Raw genomic sequence first — 8,785 nt, 5'->3', positions numbered from 1 at the left:
AATTTGAAAAACAAAAGAAAGGTTTATTTGAATGTATCTGACAAGGGTAAACTAATTGGCAGTACCAGAGATTGGAAAAATACTGTCCTAAGATGGCATGTTGTATATATTGAAATACAATAACGGGGACCCTGAGTAGCTTTGATGAGAATAGATAGAAAAGTGTCGTGATCGACATGATCAAGGAGGGAGACTTGAGTGGCTGCATCTCCAGGAATCGGGTTTAGGGCACCAAAGAATTGAAATCCACTGGAATCAGATCTCATGAAGTTTTCATGACTGAGGTTGGTGGTGATTTTACAAATGTAACTGCGACGGGCAGGCACACCCTCGTGTCTACCCACAGACTGCACAAATTCCCGTGCTCGTGTCGTCTGGGCACCGGTCAACACCTCCAAGACCAGGGGAAGGGTGGCTTTACTTGACTCATCCTAGGAAATGAGCAAATTATCTTTGCCAGCGAGACAATGACCATGTGTCCAGAAAATTTAGACGTTTATGACTGGTCGAGGAGACGCTGGCCCCATATGCCTCGACGACCGATGACCCAAATTTATGAGCGAGAACCCTTGCCTTCGGCGGATATGGTGACGAGACGACAGTACTGTGCTCAAAGGATCTTCTCGCACCTTGGGACAAAGACATACCATGCACATTGAAAATATCTGACCCTTCGTCATACACATTTCAAAAAATAAATACACAATTTGACACACAGTCATTACAAAAGGTTAGGGATAGAGGATAAGGAAGATGTGGTGGATGAGGAAAAGGCAAATCACATAAAAAGCCTTGCAAGGAAAGAATACTGCTGTAAGAGATCTAAAAACTTGCATACCCAATAAATGAAGCAGCATAAATGGGGGAGAGTTTCAAAAAACATTTGTACGCATGTTACTGGGAAGATGCTATATAAATGAGATTGGAGGAAGAGAATGCAATTAATTTTTTTTACCTTATTTATCTTCACTGTCCGGAAAACCATGGGGGAATCTAATGAATTACAACTTTGGGCAATCACAAACACCCATGCCCCACATGGGGCCACCTACCCAGACAGGACACGAACCTGTGGCCTCCCATTTGGTTGGTGAGAACCTTACCCCACCACCAAGGCGATACTTAGGCATGTTGTACTAACACTGACAGGGGCGGATCCAGGATTTTTTTCTGGGAGGGGCACAAGCAAGGCCGTATCCAGGATTTTGTTCTGGGTGGGGCACAAGGATACCTCGTAATACAAAACGAACGCAATGATAATGGGACCGTATTAAAAATCATGCATATTTCTGAGGGTCTGGGGGGGGCACGTGCCCCCGTGCCCCCCCCCTGGATCCGCCTATGAACACTGACGTCACAACAGACACTCAGCTCTCTCAGAGAGAGAGTGGACTCTTATCTACACCGGATGTAGCGAGCAAGAGCCGAGGCAGCCAGTGGGATGGGGACCGGAAACTGACGTCACCATAGGGAATTTACATGGGATTCTGGACTAAGTGTTTTCAGAGAACTTTAAAAATTTTATAAGTCCAGTAATTCCGTACGCTCCTAAGTTATTCTAGAGAGCGTAAGACAAAAATTTTTCTAAGTCCAGAAAATCCAAGATGGCGCTGCGCGCAATAACAAATGACAACAATGTATGCGCTTGGTATAATACACTATTCATTAACCTTTAACATAAAATTGTACATCACCAAAAACTCCAATTGAAGTAGAGTCAGGTTGCAAATTACTTTTACAAAATACAATTAAACGATCTTCAGGCTTAAACCTCATACACCTCTTAGATGTTAATACATTCAAAGAAACAGTAGTACAATGCTCCTTTTGATAAGATTGAAAATTATTCATTTGAATGGTTTTATAACACAAAACATCAGGTGCAGGAAAACTCTCCAATCCACCAATATTCATAGTAACATTATTGGGTATCCTTGCGAAGCAAATAGTGAGCCAATATGATGCTTGTGCATTATGATCAATACCAACAGCAAAGGTAAACTTAAATCCAAAGAGAGTTCCAATGGTATCAGCAACCCAAACATTAACAGCTCCAGGATGATTAGCTTTCAACACAGTGCAGTCCTTAATGATTTTTTCCACTGGTCTCCAAGGAGCCCAGTAGAAAATGAGAGATTGATGAGTAGGAGATAGAGAGGCAGAGTATTTTATGGATAAGGAATGTGTGTAAGAACCAAGAACATACAGTAGGCATGTGATGTAGACATCATACTTGTTAAGGAATAATTCTGCTTTTACCTAACCTGCTGAAAACTGTAAAATACTCCTTTTGATACATGCAAATCCATATATTAATCTTTGTCACCTATTGTGTTTAAATGAGTACCACTCATTAGTTAAGTACGAAAGAAATGTTAACCCATACATAAAATAAAAATGACTTTTCATTTACTTAAGATACAAAAAACAGTTTGCCCAGAAAGAAACTGAAACTCTAAGCTCTGAACTGTTGGTGGAAACACTATTTCTCTCTTATATTATGGAGTATTTCTCTTCCTTCCTCTCCCTTGTTTACCTAACACTCTACCCTCTAAGAGCGTTTGTGTCATAGAGGCGATGTTATGGTTACGTTACCACAGGATGAGCAAAGCATGGTATGGTATGGTATTTGGAGGAGGCGACCGACAGCTGAGGTCATTTGCGCCATGAGGGTAGGGTATGGAAGGAAGGGTGGAGAGAAACCCGGCGTCGGCATTAGCCTGCTCTTAACGAAAGGCGCCAAGGGGACCACGGCTTAACGTCCCATCCGACGGACGGAGTGTTGCGCTTGAAATGTCCTCCGCACAACACTCAAGCAGGGATCGGGCAGTCTCTGAAAATTCTCTGCCACTGCCGGGATTTAAACCCGAGCCCGCCGGGTGGGAAGCCAACACTCTAGCCACCACACCAACCCGATCCCCATGAGCAAAGCATTCCGATGTATGTATGTAAGACAAGACTCACAAATTTTGCAGCTACAGAGAGTACTCTCGCTGGCACTTCTTTGAGGGCATGAGAAATTTTTAAAATGAAGTGAGGAAATTGTGTTTCATGCCAATGCAGGACTTTTGAGAATTTCTCCATTAGCCAGATTTTTTCCTTGTTGTTATGTTAACTGGTTTATTTTCAATACTGCCTGACATTGCTTCATTACAATCACATAAGGTCATTTTACAAGGGGCATGTAATTGCACAGGCTAGAACAGCATTAATTAATTAATTTCTCCTTGTGGCATGAAATTTCATCCATCACAACCATATATGGATATCCACTGCTACTAGGGAATTGTGCTCCAAATGCAGGAACGAAATTAGAACGGGCTATTTTGCCCACTCCAGTCCATACATTCTAGTAGTTCACCACTTTACACGATGCAATTCTGACTTTGCCTTCACACATACATCAGATTGAGCAATTACATCCCCCATATGTAATGGGTTTAATAACAATAGTAGCATCTCAACCATGTAATATCTAATAACAATAACATTATAACAATACACAACTAAGGAAGAAAGTTAGTACACCATGCTCACTGAAAACATAATAATGACGTATAGTTTAAATAACTAGGCTATTTTTAATTTTTTTAACTAAAAATTATAATTTTCAAGTTCCTTTAACGCATTCAGCACGTCAATTGATGTGCTCTGCTGGTTGGACCATTCTCCGCCCTCGTACGTGGCTAATATCCACCGAGCCGAGTCTTCCAATCGTGTGCATGGTCTTCAGCAAGCTTCACTCTTTCATCCTGTGTGCGCCGTTTGTAAATAGCAGTATTTGAATGGAAGATATGGCACGAAAACCTCTCTTTATTTTTCTTTCTTATTTTATCGGCCGATTTTGACGAATTTCATGAAAATCAGGCCCGCATTGAATGTGTTAATAGCATATATACCACTCTAAAATGAGCACATAATAAAGATATTTCAATTTTAATAAAACAGGAAATCATTTGATTTGTCAGATCTTCATACAATCAGCCAGAATTGTTATTACCCCAAGATACTCACATCGGATACACTTCCATCCAATCCTTAATTTCCTAAACATGTTAGTATCACATTACCAACGCAATCAAGTTTTTAATCTCCATTAGGATTCTAATTTTGAATTCACAAAATAAGAGGGACTTAGTAAATCTACTAAGGAAATGTCTCGGTAAAACATTGATATCAGCTCCACTGTCAATTTTAAAAGGGATCACTCACATTATCTTTGATGTATTCAGTATCCAAGGCTTACTATCTAGCCAGGGCATTCAATTGTTCCTTAATAATAGTGAATTCATTAACATTTTAAAAGTCTTTAAAATCATTTTTTAAAATCTCAAGACTTACCGACAGCAAAACAGTTCAACTTCTTGCACTTAGAACATTGTTAACCAAAAGCTGTTCAAGCACCCATGACTTGTTTACCATTACATTTTTTACACAAGAAAGGCACATTTATCATATCTTTACTCATTACCTTATCCATTTCATTGTTACTCTAGGTTTAAACGTGAACCCTGTCCACTGCATATTTTCCTTCTGCACAGCATGATCAGCAAAGATTATATACTTACTCGACAAGTTTTCAATCCTATTTGATTTTATTGTGTTGCAGCATAACCTTTCCTACATCTTAAATGTAATATGTATTTTCACTCAATTTTATTCTTGATATTTTCAATGGCTTTAGCATTAAAATTTGAGACGTACCAGTCTAATGAATGTTTGTACTGCTTGATATGTGTGTGATTTTAAGTCCAGTAAATTCATACTTTTCTTCAGGAGAGATGAAACAGAATCCCTCTTTACCATCAACTGATATCCGCCCATTGAATTCTTTTTTTCCAATCAACATCAAGGAATTTTGATTTTAGATCTAGGAAGTAGCCAATAGAAAGCGAAAATCACAGACTGCCACTCATTCACTTAAGAATCCAGCTCAGTGTCACTGATATTGTTGCTATTTTTGTTGTACCATACAATGAATTTTGGTTTGACATATTATGAAAACACATTGGAAAACTTCATTTTTATCATTTTATGTGACAAAGAGATGACAAGATACATGTTTACTTTAAATTTGCTCTGAAAGTTTTTGTGTGTGAAAGATAACCATTCCATCGATGCTGTAGGATTATTATATCAACTGTTGCAAAAGGCAAAGTAAAATTTAAACTGAAGAAGGGGATGAAGTGATTACAAAGTAGTAGGCTATTATTAGATTAATGTAAGCTCTTTGTAGATAATTTTTCTTTTAAGAGGCTTTAGTCGTTATCACTCCAACTAGCAATGCATTTTATTATGCTGTACTATGCCATCATTGCATCAAAAAAATTGTGTGCTCCAATTAGTGCCCCAGTACATACATATTTACTTTCAGGGATGCGTGTTATTTGGACTCTCTGTGGAAGTGTTAGGGAATCCAAGATTAACTCTTTAGTCCTCATTGATTAAATTCTTTTAAAATTGCTTACTAATTATTCCTTTTTCTTGATGCTTTCATTGTTGCTGTCTAAAGTTTTGCTCAGCTTGTCTCTAAAGGACTTATGTTATCCACTGTTAAAATGTAGATGTACCACGTTCATCGATAAAAAATACATATCTGAGGTATCTGATTGTATGCATAAAATAAATTTAAAAAAAATCAATAGTTAAAAAAGGTTTATTGGTAGTGTTATTCCAGAAAATTCTTCTCTAAACAATTATGCCAACAACCAAACAAATCTGTAAGCAACTACATACAATCACTCAACGATCTACCTGAACTCTCTACATGAGCATCATGTTAGCATTAACTCTATCACTAGACATGACGAAAACGATTCATCGCGGATTGTCCAATTCTTCTTGCCTGCTACTAGCATGTCTTCTGATTGGTGAGCAAACTTATCCACCTAATCATATACAGAAGGAGAATCGCAGCCTCATAAATGCGTTCATGAGCATATTAGAGAGATTTTTAAGTAAGGTGAAGCTTTTTTGCAGAACATTTCAACTGCGTTTAAAAATGTTTCCTAGTAAGAAATTTTATTAAGCACAAAGCACTGGGCTATCAACGCCAAACTGGTTCATTATAAGTAATAAAATATTTTTATTTAGGAGCATAACTTCACATGGAATGGTGGTGTTATTCAAATTTTCTGACGTTAGGTCAACTGACTTAATTTAAAGGAACAAAAATTTGTCTTCAACTTGGTGGAGATAACAGAAACAGAGGTAACAATTTGCTGTATTTTTTTGACAGGCAAATATCTGAATCTATAAGAAAGATATATAGTAGGATAAGGATTTCTCCATTGATACAACTTGAAAGATCAAGACAACTACATGAAGCTATTGAAATGAGATGTAGTAAGATGACAGGGATTTCTCAATTGATATAATCAAAAGCTTGTGCACACAAAAGAACTTGTAGAATGATAAGAAGCACCATAAATAATGCACCACAAAAACTCAAAAAAATAATACTGCTAAGATTACACAACCTGCTTGTTACAGACTAAAGTACATGATTAAGGTCACTTTCTAATGCATGGAGTTCTATGTTAGACACCATGACAGAAATATCATCCTCAATTAAGAGAATGAGGAATATATCTCGATGGTTAACGTACAAAACACGAAAAAATACGTCAAAATAAGGAGCACATCGTCCATTTAGAGTGAAAAGTAAAAATAACTCTACTTCACAAAATATTCCTCATCATTTACCTGATAATTTATACTTCCTATCCAGTTCCTCCGCAAAATCGGAATGTATTTCTTTAAGCAAGTCTTGAGCCGTCGATCTAGCTTCCTTAAATACCTTGGCCACTAAAACAGGGTCTTCACTTGCTACACAACCATTCAATTTGTTTATCAACCCGGGGTCTAAATTAATTTGGCTACTCTTCACATACTCTTCAACCACAATCGATGCTTCACTTATCAGTTCTTTAAGGGCCTCTGAATCGTATGAAGTCGCGGAAGATTTCTTTCCCTTCAATTGGTCACATTTTGCTTCAATGTCATTACATTTTTCCCAAAACTTAACTGTGAGCGACTCTCCATAAAACTCACAGCACTCTAAAAACTCGATAAATTCCTTTCTTCCATCTTCACTCGATAAAACCGCCCTAAGGCTTCTTGACCACAATTTGGCATCTTCAATTAGTCCTTTACGCCCTCCACAGCTACCCGCACAATCCTCCATTTACTTGTTCTATAGAAAGTATTTCCCCCAGTACACGCCCACTAAGTTTCAGCCGGCACCTGAGGGTGAAACTGAATCTAAAAATAACACGGGCACAAAAAGTAATTAGGAATAGATTAGTTAGGGTTCTCAGTAACATACGTAGAGAGATGTCAGCGGTATTTTAACTAAATAGATTCGCTACACTTACCATGTTAATATTCAATGAATGATTCAAAGAGCAACGTGCTCTTATCATGAAACACGTACGGCACTTCTCAAGGATTGGAAATTGGAATATTTACATTTTCTAGTATATGCCTTTGACACTGGTGGCGCAGATGTAGCCAAGATAAGAAGCATAGAGCTCTATGATAAGAAGGGTGAGCAGCATAGAGCATGCTCTATGGTGAGAAGACTCAACGCTTTACAGCATTGATTCGGGGTAAGTTGTCGTACGACACCGTTTGATGGCAGTAGTGTCGATACCACAGCATTTGCCGCCAAATTCAAATCTCTACTACAGGGTTTCACTGGTGATACCAGTTCTTTTTACTACAACTCATTTTACCTATTAACCTTAGATAGCAATGAAATCCCGTGGGAATTATTAGCTGCACCACTACCTATTTAAGCCAAGCACTTTCACAGCGACCACTAATCTACCTGTAATTCCTTGTCAGTAGTCAGTCTCAGCATCAGGACAGCACAATAGGTTCAGGTCGGCATAATTAAATTAAGGTCGAATATAGAGCATATGTATATTTTTATCGACAAAAAATACATGATTGTAAAGAAATGTCACAACTTCCATTTTTTAACAAAATATTAAGACAGTAATATATAGTATGTTGTAACACCTAATTTTGAGTGGTTTGTTATGGTTTTTGGTGTGACGTAATACAAGCAATAATAAGCAGCAGATGTGGAGTGAGGTAATTGTTGGGATCGTTGACGGCGCGGGAGGAAGTGAAAACAGGGGAGTCGGATTGTGATTGTTATGGCGGACGGGTGTTCCCTTGCTCCCGAGTTTGTATCATTTAAAGTTTAATGAAATATTTGTAAGTGACGTGTGAAAATAAGAGAAATTAATTGAAACGTTACAATGTCCACAGTGAATCCTCCATGAACTCCTGGAAAAAGCTTCAATAAAGAAGAAAAATATTAGTTTGTTTCATTAGAATCAATTATTTCAATTATCAATTGAAAATTAAATAGCCACAATGAAAATATTAATTCAATAAAAGTTATACCGTATTTTAAGATTTCGATACATATTTTTGAGAGATATGAAGCAGCATAATGCACTGTTTGCAGACTATTTCATGAAAAAGTCAAGTCAGGCAGTAAAAATTATCACACAAATCAATTCTATAACTCGGATAAATGCAGAGTATTATCAGATCAGAAATTAAATTACCACTCAAGAATGACTAAAATTACACTTCACAATGCTGGTGCATACAGCTACAAAAATAATTTCAGAACTGCCTCAAAAGTAATAGAAAGAACAACATCAGATGACTTAAAGAAATTATAATGATAGCCGAGGCAACCAGACGCGCAACCGGTGGCGCGTCTGGTCGCCTCGGCTAATAGGGGCCTGAGCAACCCAAGGTG

At 37.8% G+C, this 8,785-nt stretch overlaps 1 long non-coding RNA gene across 1 annotated transcript; it reads right to left on the bottom strand.

Moving 5' to 3' along the window:
- Positions 1–5,640: 5,640 nt before the first annotated feature.
- Positions 5,641–8,059, bottom strand: LOC124160976. Its single transcript, XR_006865294.1, has 2 exons — positions 7,377–8,059; positions 5,641–7,263 (listed from the first exon to the last, which is right to left on the bottom strand). It is a non-coding gene; the product is annotated as an uncharacterized LOC124160976 (long non-coding RNA).
- Positions 8,060–8,785: the final 726 nt, after the last annotated feature.

Source organism: Ischnura elegans, chromosome 1 (assembly GCF_921293095.1).
Source record: "Ischnura elegans chromosome 1, ioIscEleg1.1, whole genome shotgun sequence".
NCBI classification, from domain to species: Eukaryota; Metazoa; Arthropoda; class Insecta; order Odonata; family Coenagrionidae; genus Ischnura; species Ischnura elegans.
The sequence above is the reverse complement of the archived record's forward strand: the minus strand, read 5'-3'. Positions and strand labels throughout refer to the sequence as shown.